This window comes from Scyliorhinus canicula, chromosome 14 (assembly GCF_902713615.1).
Source record: "Scyliorhinus canicula chromosome 14, sScyCan1.1, whole genome shotgun sequence".
In the NCBI taxonomy this organism is placed as follows: domain Eukaryota; kingdom Metazoa; phylum Chordata; class Chondrichthyes; order Carcharhiniformes; family Scyliorhinidae; genus Scyliorhinus; species Scyliorhinus canicula.
In genome coordinates this window covers 78,984,675-78,998,888 of record NC_052159.1, presented here as the reverse complement: position 1 = coordinate 78,998,888, position 14,214 = coordinate 78,984,675, and positions in this window count along the sequence as shown.

The window sequence follows — 14,214 nt, the reverse complement described above, 5'->3', positions numbered from 1 at the left end:
CTGGAGTATCTCCTCAACTAACCTATCCCCCTCAGCCCATTTCACCTTTTCTCTGTGGGCCCATATCGAGATTAATTCCCCTCTGACCACCGCCTTCAAAGCTTCCCAGACCGTTGCTGCAGAGACCTTCCCCGTACCATTTGTTTCCAGGTAGTTCTGGATGGACTTGTTAACCTTGTCATAATATCCACACATGTATATAATGAAGTGCAGACAGGCAGTGATTGACACACAGGATGACCAGTAAGCACACAGCACAGTGCAGCCAATCACCAGAGAGGACGCTACCACTATAAAACCAGAGGGCACTAGGTTTCCCGCTCTCTCTGGACCCAGCCACTGAGACAGTCAGAGTCCACGAGCTAGCCAGTGCAAATACCATGCGGTAGCTAGTAAGTAGGTGAGGCTAGTACAAGGTCTCCAGTCAGTTCAGTATAGTGTCGACACACAGCCAAATATATATATTAGTTCTATCGTTGAATAAAACCGTGTTGGATCTTCTCCAGTGTTAGACGTCTGTTTCTAGCATCGCTGCATCAAGTGCAGTCCACATCGAACCAACCTGCCTAACATCAAACCTGCCCACAGATTGCTTCGTCTGCTAACAACCCCACATCCAGCCTCCATAGTGGGCGTTGTCTTCTCTCCAAACTAACCCGTGGAACCACCAATGTGGGGCACAATCCGACACTGCGATTGCCGAGTACTCCGTATCCACCACCTCCAATATTAGAGCCCTGCTCAGAACAAAAAAGTCGATGCGAGCGTATACCTTGTGGACATATGAGAAAAAGGAAAACTCCTTCGCCCTTGGCTGTGCAAACCCCCATGAGTCTACTCCCCCCATCTGTTTCATAAACCCCTTCAATTCCTTTGCCACGACTGGCACCCTCCCTGTCCTGGATTTTGAGCAGTCCAATTCTGGATCAATGACTGTATTAAAATCTCCCCCCATGATCAAGTTATGTGATTCTAAGTCCGGGATCTTACCTAACACCCGCCTCATAAATTTCACATTGTCCCAATTCAGAGCATATACGTTCACGAGTACAACTCGCACCTCCTCCAGCTTCCCACTCACCATTATGTACCTGCCCCCCATGTCTGACACGATTCTCTCTGCTTCGAATGCCACTCGTTTATTGATCAAGATCACTAGCCCCCTGGTCTTTGAGTCCAGCCCTGAGTGGAATACTTGGCCAACCCACCCCTTTCTCAATCGAGTTTGGTCTATAGCCTTTAGGTGTGCCTCTTGTAGCATTGTCACGTCCGCCTTCAGTCCCCTGAAATGCGCAAGTACATGAGCCCTATTGACCGGCCCATTCAACCCTCTGACGTTCCATGTAATCAGCCTGGTCAGGGAGCTTCCCGCACCCCCCACCCTGCTGACTAGCCATCACCCTTTTTAGGCCAGCCTCGAGCTCGCGCCCCCGGTCTCCTCGAGCCCCCCCTCAGGCATTCGCTGGCCCTGACCATTTGTCCCCTGGTAACAGTTCCTCCCCTTTCAGCAAAGCACTCACCCCCCCCCCCCCCCATATCCCTTCCCCCCGGTAACAGCACTAGAAACCCAACCCTCCCCCCCCATATCAAGCTCCAGCTTAGCACCTGCTCACCCACCACTGTGCTTCTGTGAGTCAGCTGACCCAAGCTGACTTGATTGCTCCCACCCATGGCACCGAACAGTCTGGCTCCCCATTGTTCTCTCTCCTTTCCCCCCACTTGGACAAACATATTCAAAGCATCACATTCCCCAGTGAACAAACATCAGAAAAAACAGTGGAAAAACAGCCACAGAAAAAAACAACCACAGAAACCACACCCACTCCAACTAGCTCCCAGTAACACAAAGTTAACGTTAGCCATTGGAACAGCCCCTTATTGAACATAACACTACTTATACAAACCAGCACAAAAGTGATTTTTAACAAATCGCCACTACAATACTCTCCAAGGATTCAGTGTCTTTATTTCAACTCCAGTCTTTTTTCCTTGATGAAAGTCCATACATCGTCTGGTGTTTCAAAATAAAAATCCCGTTCCTCATATGTGACCCACAGATGGGCTGGGTACAACATTCCGACTTCACCTTCCTAAAGAGGGCCGTTTTTGCTCGATTAAACCCAGCTCACCTCTTGGCCAAATCCACGTCCAGGTCTTGATAAATGTGCAGCTCACAATTCTCCCACTTGCTGCTCTGTTCTTTCTTGGCCCACCTCAGAACGTGTTCCTTGTCCAGGAATCGGTGTAAATGTACCACCATCGCCCTCGGCGGCTCGTTCGCTCGGGGTTTCTTCGCGATGGCTCTGTGCGCTCTATCCACTTCCAGGGGCCGAGGGGACGCCTCGGCCCCCATCAACTTCTCCAACATGTTTGTCACATAGGCCATCGCATCCAATCCCTCACTGCCTTCAGGGAGCCCGACAATTCTAAGATTCTGCCTCCTGGACCTGTTCTCCAGGTCCTCCAGCTTCTCCTGCATTCTTTTCTGGCAGTCATTCACCATCTCCACCTTGGTCTCCAACACGGTTATGTATTCCCCATGCTCGGACACCTTTTTCTCCACCTCCTGGATCACACGCCCATGGGTTTCCTGATTCTGCACCACTGATCAATCAAAGCCTTGATCGGGTCCAGCGTGTCCTTCTTAAGCTTGGTGAAGCAATCTTCAAAAAACTTCACCAGCTGCTCCGTCGACCACTGTGCCATCTCCCCGCGGCCCTTGCTCTCAGCCATGCTTTCCTCCATTGCCAGCTCTGCTCGCATCTTCCTTATAGGACTTTGTCTTCTCACACAGCCACTTCTGGTCCAATTCTCCATACACTGGAGGGGGATTTCTCCTCACAGTCTCACACTTCACCAATTTATCCAATAAAATCTGTAAAACAACAGGGGAAAAGGTCCAAAAGTCAGTCACAGGCGGGAACTATCAAATGCGCGACCAACTCCTCCATGGCCGCCACCGGAAGTGCCCCAATGAAACTTCCACCACTTGCCCTGCTTCATTCCCTAAAACTAGGTCCAGCACCAAGCTCTCTCTTTTAGGACATTCTACGTACTGGCTATAAAAGCTCTCCTGGATGCATTTTAAGAATTCCGCCCCCTCTAAGCACCCCTCCAACCATCCAAATAATGACCATCCGAGTTAATATTGGGGCAGTTGAAATCCCTTACTATTATTACCTTATTATTTTTAAATTTCTCTGGGATTTGCCCTCCTATCTCTCCTCGACTGTATTGGGGCCGACAGTATACTCAGCCTTTAGAAATTGGGATTGTCAACTTTCAACCGATAATGCACATGATAATGCTTAGCTATGACAAATAATAATACCATCAATATCAAAAATACATCTTGTTTTTCACTACAGGTTCCTTGAAGAGTGAGAAGACGATAAATTGAATGTTTTCCCCAAGGGATGCTTCAGGTGAGTGCAGTTTCTTTTGACTCTACCTGGTTGGAGTAATTTTCATTGAAACATTCTGACCCTCACTTTTGAAAAAGGTGGTCTGATCAGCAACCAAAACTAATAGATCAACTGCCTTGACTGATTTTAAATTTCTTAAATTATGCCCAGTGCAGCAATTTTACCAATTAAACTTCCTGATAATTGAAATCAAAAGTAATGACAAATCCTCTGGGCTGGATGGGATTTATCCTAGGATTCTCTGGGAAGCTAGGGAGGAGATTGCTGAGCCTTTGGCTTTGATCTTTAAGTCATCTTTGTCTAAAGGAATAGTGCCAGAAGACTGGAGTCTTGAAATTTTCAACCAGCATTCAATGCTGTTTGGAGGAATGAGATCTGCTTATCTTTGTGTGAGCACTTCCTGATTTAATTCTGAATAGCCTTGTTCTAATTTTGAGTTTGAGCTGCCCTTGTCCTGGATCCACCCATTAGAGTAAACAGCATCTCCATGCATATATCTTCAGATCCTTTTATCATTGTAAACACCCAAGTTAATTTCCCTCTCAACTCTTTAAACTCAAGAGAATTCAAGCCAAGTTCATACAACTTGCCTTCATAATTTAATCCTTTGAATCATCTTACCATATTCATGAATATTTTCTGTCCTTATCAAGTTGAAAGATTGCAGGGCTTCAGTGGTTAAAAGTTATGAGGGCAGATTGTATAATTGTTGTATAAACTGCTCTAGTGCACCTGCACTCTCATGTTTACCATCATTTGTGAAAACAAATTGGATTTCAAATATTTCCACATCCATAATGAGTGATCCTACCTTCCGGTGTATCTGTAGAGCTCTCCATTGATGGAATCTCTTTTCACCTTATCTTAAGGGCAGCACGGTAGCACAGTGGTTAGCACAGTTGCTTCACAGCTCCAGGGTCCCAGGTTCGATTCCCGGCTTGGGTCACTATCTGTGTGGAGTCTGCACATTCTCCCCGTGTCTGCGTAGGTTTCCTCCCACAGTCCAAAGATGTGTGGGCTAGGTGGATTGGCCGTGCTAAATTGCCCTTAGTATCCAAAAAGGTTAAATGGGGTTACTGGGTTACGGGGATAGGGTGAAAGCGTGGGCCTGAGTAGGGTGCTCTTTCCAAGGGCCGGTGCAGACTTGATGGGCCAAATGGCCCCCTTCTGCATTGTAAATTCTATGATCTATGCACCTCATATTTGAAGATTTACAACTGCAGATCTGTTGATCTGTTTGTTATGTTTTCTATTCAGTTCATTTGGATTGGGTCTTCTTTCCGCCCCAGTGAACTTTTCCTACTTTTTCCATTTAGTCTGTTTATTTTTGATTCTTCATTATCTTTTCTATTCTTATAGTGAATTGAACTGGAATATTTCCCAATGGTTATATATCTCTCACAGCTGTCAATCTCAATTATCTGCCAATCTCAATTTTTCAAAACTAGATCATGTAATGCATCTGAACTTGTTGGCCGAGATGCAAGCAGTTGGTTGTCCTGATTACATTCTGAAAAGTACTCCCACTTTGACTCTCTGCATTATCTTTATTCCAGTATATTTTGGATTGGTTAGAATTACTCAATACTGTATTATTATCTTATTCTTATATGTCTCATTGGATCGCCTAAAACTCTCCTGCTCTATTTCATCTTAGTTGTTCGGTGGCCTATAACGCAGATTGAGAGTTTTACCATTTCCCTTCCTATTTCTCAACTCTGTTAAAAAAAAACTCCTTCTGAAGACATCTGTACATTATCATACTTTAATGGAATTGTTTGCGAACATTTCCACCCGCTTCATATATTTTTATCGCCCTGCCCCTCCTGAAAATGTTACAGCCAGTAAAATGAAATTGTCAGTCATGTCTAAATCTTTGCCATATCTGTAACAGCTACTGTATCACATGTGTCCACAATTCTTAACACTACTAATTCTCCAATTTCACTTTGAATGCTTTGTACAGTCAAATATATCGCACCCAATCAGGACACCAATATTTCACAATGTTGATCCTTGTTTCTTTTTCTGGCTCTCTCTTTATTAAAATTCTCCTTGCCCCCTCCCCCACCGTGTCTTCGTAATTTAATTCATAGTCTTTACCTTTTGCTTTCTTCTCTGAAATGATCTATTTCAGCTAAGACACCTTCTTCTACCGCAAACAGCTTTATTAACCTTTCTTTCCATTTCTGTTCTCAGATCTTTCTCCACTTCCTTGCCATAGTTGCATGAATCCTTCTGCAATGCTGTCTATGCTTTTTCCATAAGGCTTTGAAACTTCGGCTCAGGTGAAGGCTATTCCTTTTATATAGCTGTCCCTTGTTCCAGAACTTGTCCCAATGCCACAAGAAAGGTAACCCTTTCCTCTTGCAATAGCCTTGGAATCATACACAAATCTTCTTCCACTTTACCAGCCCAGTATGTGTTGCAGAAGGTAAGCTGCAGAACACCAATCTTATGCATTTAACTCCTAAAATTACCTCTGTTTTTCATTCTAATGTGAAATCAAACTTTGAATCTGCTCCCTCCTTTCTGGATGATATCCCAATTGCTCCATGATGTCCTTCATTCTGGCACGAGAAGGCAATATAACAGTTGGAACTCCTAGTCAAGATTCCAAAACAAAAATTGCTTTTGCCGTGAGCTGCAAAATTGCCCACTATTGCCTCTCCCCTATCTTGCAATTTCAGCTGCCTTTGCTCTAAAGTAACCTCTGGTTTACTCAGAGCAATCCATCTCAGAGTTACCACTATTCACCTCATCCAGTGCGATGATTTTTATTCATTTATTTAATGTGGATATTGATGGAAAATCCCTCATTATCCATGAGAAGATGATATTGGCATGCCTTTTTGAACCATTTAGTATAGAAATATCCAAAGTTTGGCTAAGAACAGATTCTCTGAATCTTGACCGAGCAATGGTTGAGGAATAGTGATATATTTCCAAGTTAGGATAGTGTGTAACTTGGGAAATTTGCAGGTGATGGTGTTCCTGTGTATCTGCTGCCCTTGCCCTTCCAGGAGGACGAGGTCATGGGTTTGGAAGAAGCCTTAGTGAGTTGTGGATGTGCACCTTGTAGATGATACCCACTGTGCACCAATGGTGGAAGGTGTGAATGCTTAAGGTGATGGATGAGATGCTAACCAACTATGTTGCTTTGTCCTGGATGTTGTCAAGCTATTTGAGTGTTGTTGAAGCTGCAGTGATCCAGGGGGGTTATTCCATCACATTATTGATGGTTTTTACTTTTGGTAGACAAGCTTTTGGGAGTTATGCAGTGAGTTACTTATGATAAAGCCAGGGTAGTCCAAGAAGTTTCTTAAAAGTCTTTTTATTCAGCAAACAACATTACCTACATGAGGCCTGGTATACCTCACTGGATCCTTTCTCCATTCTGTTTTTTTTTTTAAATTTAGATTACCCAATTATTTTTTCCAATTAAGGGGCAATTTAGCGTGGCCAATCCACCTACTCTGCACATTTTTGGGTTGTGGGGGCGAAACCCACGCAGACACGGGGAGAATGTGCAAACTCCACACGGACAGTGACCCAGAACCGGGATCGAACCTGGGACCTCAGCGCCGTGAGGCGGTTGTGCTAACCACTAGGCCACCGTTCTGCCCTCCTTTCTCCATTCTAATCGGCTCGAAAGTGGCTGAGGTTTTATACTGGTGCTGGGTAAGCTACCCTGCATACAGCAGGGGAGCTTACAGTTCTGGGACGTTTGCTTGAATGTATGATTCAGTGAATATGGCTGTCCGGCTGTTGCTTGTCTCACCTGTGCTTACTATTACTGATCCTCTGTTTTATTCCAGAGTGATTTAATTAACTAAATTTAATTCCATAGCTGCAATGTTGGGATTTGAACTAATGTCTTGAGTCATTCATCCTCGGAATTACTCATCCAGTTGCACTGAAATATTAGCAATTAACTTGTAATCTATTTATTTACAGACAAACACCAACTTAAATCGTATATATTTCTTGCTATCTGACCTGATGTACCAATCAAAAATATCTAAGAAAGCTTCAGTTTAGTTTCTAAACCTGTTGGAATGTATGAACAGTAGTGCAATAGACAGAAGCAATATGGTGTTCATTTCATTACTGTTATAATCCCCATTACGAACCTTACAAAGGACTCTAACTGCCACTGGAGAAAGATGTGTTTTAATCTAATTCTAACGTTTCCTGCTGAAATAGCCAAATTAGCAGCATTTTTGAGTGGCAGATGGAAGTCCACTTCAAAGCAACTGTCATTACTCAATTTACTTGTGACCCTAGCAACAGTCAGGTTCTACTGAATTCCATGAACTTGGTGATAGAAGCAGTCTGAAATCACTGCCATAATTACACCATGGGCGGGATTCTCTCACCCCGAGGGCCGACCGGAGAATCACCGGGACCGGCGCGAATCGCGCCATGTAAGCCTGATGCCGGTCTGCCGATTCTCCGCAGAGCAGAGAATCGGCGGCATTGACGCCGCCGGGGGTCGGTATATGCAACCCCCCCCCAACCCGGCGATTCTCCTCCCGGGATGAGCCGAGCAGCCTGCTAAAAGAAGCCGAGTCCCGCTGGCGCCGTCCACACCTGCTCTTACCTGGCGGGACCTCGGCGTGGATGCATCTGGGGGCGGCCTGGTGAAGGGGGGGAGGGGGGTCCGACCCTGGGGGGCCTCCGCTATGGCCTGGGCCGCGATCGGGCCCACCGATCGGTGGAATGGCCTCTCGGGCTGGGGGCCTATTTTGTTCTGCGCGGCCCCTGTAGCCCTGCGCCATGTTGCGTTGGGGCAGGTGCGGAGAAGGAAGCCACTGCGAATGTGCGCATTGGCGCCGGTCCCACTGCACATGCGCAGACCCGCGGCACCCGTTTGATGCCGGGGTCGGCAGCTGGAGCGGCGTGGATCGCTCCAGTGCCGTGCTGGCCCCTATAGGGGTCAGAATTGTTGCTCCTGAGGCCATGTTGACGTCGTTGAGAAACACGACGGCGTGTATGACGGCGTCAACACTTAGCCTCAGGATCCTCCCCCCATATATCTCAAACACAAGAGATGAATCCTTTGCACGAATACCTGCTGAATTCTTCACAAAGATGATCATTGCTAACAGTGATAATGTTGTACCAAGGAACCTTCACATAAATGTAACTGATTAATGAACGTCTGCTATTATAACAATACCATGGAGGAAGGAAAATTATTTCTTTCATCCTCCAAAGATGTTTTATATTGCTGGTCTGGGAAGAAGCTACAAGCCTCTATTAACTTACCATTTCCTTCCCAATGCTATTCCTGACACATTTCCGTAAAGATGTCCCTTTGCAGTTTGCTGCACTGTGGTACACTGCATCGCTCTGATGATATCTTGGAGAATAGGAATATTTGTGTCGTACATGATCTCCTCACAGTTTTCTTTGTTTACAAATTCAGCTACTCTTATATTTTGAACATATTCAACACATAATAATAAACGTTTCTTGCTGATGTACTGCAGACAATTTCTTGGCTGCAAGATAAAATATTTCTTGGCTGCATACAATTTCTTGGCTGCAAGATAAAATATCAACAATAAATTAAAGATAATTACCATTTAGCAATCTACTAATTTAAATGTATTCTATGTAGGTTAATTTGAATTATAATCAAATGGTGAGAAATAATCAAAGCATTGCCTTTATTCTCAGTTGCCATGGCAGCTACAAAGCCAGTTTAGTTCTATAATTTAAAATATAAATGCTGACAAAGATTACCTTCTTGACAGCTGTCACTTAAAATGAAAGATCTTGGATAATGACGTTGGTTTTTGTTCTGAAAATGCTGACATTTCTACACGGTTCATTTTGCACTAATCGGTCATCAAAATGTGTCATTTAGCCACCATCTTATTTCCCAAATGGGCTTCAAAACAAACAAGGCCACTTGATGCTCGTCAAGAAAATAAAGCAATGTCCTATTATGATGAATAGATAAAGAGCTATTTATATCATGTCATGGGACAGAATAAATGTTGGAAGTTGCAAAGGAATCTCTTCCATTGACCACAGTGGTTAACTAACTAGTAGATTTACTTTAAAAGCAAAACATTGAACGTTTTGAATAAAGTCAGCAGGTCAGGCAGCAGCTTTGGAGAGAAGAAAGAAAGGTTTGATGACAGGTGGGTTTCTGCTGTCTCCATGGTTACTGCCCAGTGTTTTTAGCTTGACTTCCAATTTTGAGTTAGTTAACTACTAAGAAAGATTGCAGTTGAAAAAAATTGTGATTTGAATAAATGCATAAGTTACATTTCTCCTCAAAATATACACAATTTGATCTAGAATTTCAAATTGCCAAAAATTACCTTGGGGGCGATTCTCCAAAATGGAGACGAAGTGTTTGCGCCGTCGGAACGCCATCGGGTTTCATGACGACACGAAACGGGGACGACCGATTCTGTCCCCCACAGGGGGCCAGCAAGGTGCTGGAGTGGTTCATGCTGCTCCAGCCACCATTCCCAAATGGGTGCCGCGCCAACCCACGCATCTGCAGTTGGGCCGTGCCAACATGCGCATGCGCGGGGGAATTCTTCAGCGCGCCGGCCCCTATGCAACATGGCGTGAGGGTTCAGGGACTTCAACAAAGTAGGCCTGGGAGGGGGGGAGAGGCCAGCCTGCCGATCGGTGGGCCCCGATTGCGGGTCAGACCCCATCGGAGGCCCCCGCCCGGCGAAGGAGCGCTTCCCCCCCCCCCGACCCTTCGCGCAGAGTTCCCGCCGGCAGCAAACAGGGATGAACGGCGCCGGCGGGACTCTGCTTTTTCCACGGGGTCACTTGGCCCACCCGGGCCGGAGAATCGGCGGCCCGCAGCCACAGCCACGTCAAACACGCCGGCACAAATGGAGCCGATTCTCCGCACCTCGGAGAATCGCACGCTGGCGTCGGGGCGTCGTCGCATGGTTGCGGCGATTCTCCGGCCCGCCATGGGGATCGGAGAATCGCGCCCCTAGTGTATTACACAAGTAATGAAGAGATTAGTCATACAATAGGAATGAACGGTTTAAGTTCTACAGTTTAATTTCTAATTTAGTCCAACTTGTGAAGTTGTCAAGTGTACAAGCAAACAATAATTAGTAAACCTGTCCTTCAATTTACCACTAATAAGTCTTTGTCAGTGAAGCAGTAAGAATTCTTGATGTGGGAAAGAGAACAGGTCGGAAATTGCTCCAGCTACTTACTCATGGTGCTAGCTGGTTAGACATTTTGATGATTAACCTGAAACATTGGGCTGGATTTAACGCACCCCTGGAGGCACGCAAGGATCTAAAGGGGCCATATTAAGGACCAGGAAGTCGCGCGGTAGAGGCCTAATTACCTCCTGCCTCCTTCAAAATAAGACCAAGGCAGGAAGAGACCCTTCGTCCTGGAGATCAATTAAGGCTCTTAAGTGGGCACTTAAAGGGTAGGTGAAAATCTGCCAGCACTGGTATTCAACCAGCGGCATATGAATAAATCACCAGGTAAACCTTGGTGAGTATGTCGGTGTTATATTACGCTTTGTGGTAATATGTCATTATGATCCAGAATGGTTGGATGAGTTGATGAAAATGATACCACCAATCATAAATGCTTTCATGGAGTTGTAGATCTGGAAAAATGTTATTGTGTTGTTTGAGTTTTAGTAATGCTCGGCAATTGCGTCAAACCATTGTTCCTTCAGCTGTCTGAACAATATAAGAATGCGGTGCTGCGTGTCCGATAACTTTTGTAGGAGCTGACCAACTTCTGTCAGGTACTCTGATCCTGACGGTATCATCTGGAAGCAGTGAGTCCAGTGTGTTTGCACGCTGGTCATAATACATTCTCTGTCGTTCTCGCTGATGTTTCATCTTTTTTATCACGGGCAGATGATCTGGATTGGGTAGAGACATAGAGGGCAGAGTTGTTTGCAAATCTCTGTTCATTAACATCTGTGCAGGTGATAGTTCAGTCGAAAGAGGAGTCGCTCTGTATGATAATAACGCAAGATCAAATCTGACAAAGAATCTAAAGCTTTGTTAAGAAGATTTTTGATGAATTGAACTCCTTTCTCCACTTTACCTTTTGATTGTGGGTAATACGGACTCAACGTGATGTGAGCGAAGTTGTAATCTCGAGAGAATTCAGCCCATTCATTACTGTTGAAGCACGGCCCTTTATCAGACATGATAGTGGTTGGAATACCATGCCTGGCAAAAGTTTCCTTACTTGCTTTCATAGCAAATCTGGATGTGAGATCTGATAGCTTCATGACTTCCAGATAATTCAAATAGTATTTGATTATATGGACATAATCACGACCATTGCAGTGAAACAAATCAATCCCAACCTTTTCCCATGGAGATGTTTCCAAAGCATGTTGTTGTAGTTTCTCCTTGCATTGGGCAGGTTGATATTTCTGACAAGTTCTGCATCCAAGTATCATATCAGTGATGTCTCGATTGATACCCGGCCAGTACACGCATTGTCTCGCTCTTCTCTTGCATTTTTCAATGCCAAGGTGACCTTCATGTATTTGGTTAAGAATCATGGGTCAGAGAGACAATGGTATTACTATCCGCCAAGTCGAAGTAACAGTCCATCTCAATATTCCTGAGCAGTGCCCTTTTGCCAATCATTGTTGAGATGGTGTATAACCCTTTGAAGCATTGCATCCTTCGTGGTTCCTTCAGGGATGAGATTGATTTTCACATCCGAAGCAGGAAGGTTTTCAGCACACAGCTGTACTTAAGATTCTACATGCTGTATCAATTCAAAAGGTTCACTTTCTGAAGTGATTGAACGTGATAAAGCGTCTGCAATTATCAAGTCCTTGCCTGGAGTATAGATGAGGTTGAAGTCATACCTTCTAAGATTCATCAAGATCCTCTGTACTCTCGGAGTCATGTCATTTAGATCCTTTTGTATGATATGTACAAGTAGTCAGTTTCAACAGTAAAGGTAAGAAGTTCATCAACATAATCATGAAACTTCAATACCCCTGTAAGTAAACCAAGAGTCTCTTTTTCAATCTGCATATAGTCGGTGTCATCGCTCTGGATGTGTATGCAACAGGTAACCATGACGAGTTGTTGTCCTTTTGCAACAGAACTGCTCCTATTCTGTCCTGTCTCACATCAGTCAAAATTTTTGTCTCTCTGTTCGGATCGAAGAACAAAAGAGGTGCAGTCGTTAGTTGAGACTTTAAAGTGAGCCATTCCTTTTAATGATTGTCGATCCAATCAAACGTGGTAGACTTCTTATGAGATTTCTGAGAGCAACAATTCTGGACGATAGGTTGGGAATGAATTTACCTAGAAAATTCATAACACCTAAGAAACGTAAAATGGCCCTCTTGACCTCTGGAACTTTCATTCGTTGAATGGCAGCAATCTTGTCATTGTCAGGTCGCACACCATGTTCAGAAATCAGGGCCGGGATTGATGTCGGAGTAAACACCAGAGTGTTTCACGCCGGTGTCAATGGGCCTATCGACCCAACGATTCAGTGGCCCGCAGGGGGACAGCATGGTGCCGGAGAGCTGCACACAGCTCCGGCACGGATACGCGGCCCTGCACTGCCGGCGCGGGTCCACGCATGCGTGTGGCAGCCGTTTCCGTGCCGGCACCGCGCAACATGGTGGAGCCACACAGTGGGCCCGCGCAGAAGGAGGTAGGCCCCCTCAGATCGTGGGTCTGGCCATCATGCAGCCCTCCGCCCCCCGGAGTCTGATCCCCCCCCCCCACGAGTACGGCCACCGCGGCTGCGGGTCCGAGCTCCCGCCAGGTGGTACCAGGTATCCTATTATTATGTCTACATTAGATGCCCGATGCAATTTCTGTAGGGAAGGTTAATTAGCGGCCAGTTAATGCCAGATAAGGATTGTGGGTGGGCTTCTAAGGCTGGAGAGTCAATTCTGCTATGAAACATGAGCAGCCTCACATTCTGAGGTGAGAGTTGCCGTTGCATGTAAGACAGAGACAGGACCTCTCACAATGGAGGTGCCCTCTGAGGAAAAGGTTCAAGTGCTTCAATTTAAAAAGTACAAAGCTGATAGGCCATCTTCATGGTAGGACAACCCCTCAACTGGATGATTAGTGGCGGCAGATACTTCTCACATAAGCAAGAGAGCTAAAGAACACTTGAATGTTGACAACCCGGCTGCTTTCCAACGTCAATTTATAGTTCCCACCATCTTGGGTCCCACCTTCATCAGGATCAATTTTCAGCCTCAATGAAGTGGCCATGCTAAATTGCCCCTTAATTGGAAAAGAAAAGAATTGGGTCCTCTGAATTTACTTCAAAAATATATATTATTCCGAAAATTCCAGTCCAATGTCTCATTGGTGGATTGAGGGTAATTTGTGAGGTTGGGAGTAAGGCTTCTTACTGAAACAAACCAGAGAAAATCTAACACTGCATTTGCTGCTATCCTTGCTGCATCTGGCATCGGTCTGGTTGACCCGAACAAATAATTAATAAATAGCCCTCTCTCTTTCATTGATGATTTTTATCTGAAGCATACATTTACCCATATAAACCAAAGTGAAGAAATTAAAATAAAATAGAAAGACAAAAAACTATAATGCACATTCCACCACTTTTATAATCCAAGGGCAACAATTTCAACATTTCTACCATGGAATTTTATTCAGTTTTACGTTTTGACTACTCTTTGCATCAGTTAATTATGTACTCAAACATAAAAGCATTTCAAATAACATGTTCAACCTTGATTCATCAATGGATGCTGTAAAGTCACATTTCATTGCAGAAGCATGATTGTGTGGTTTGTGTT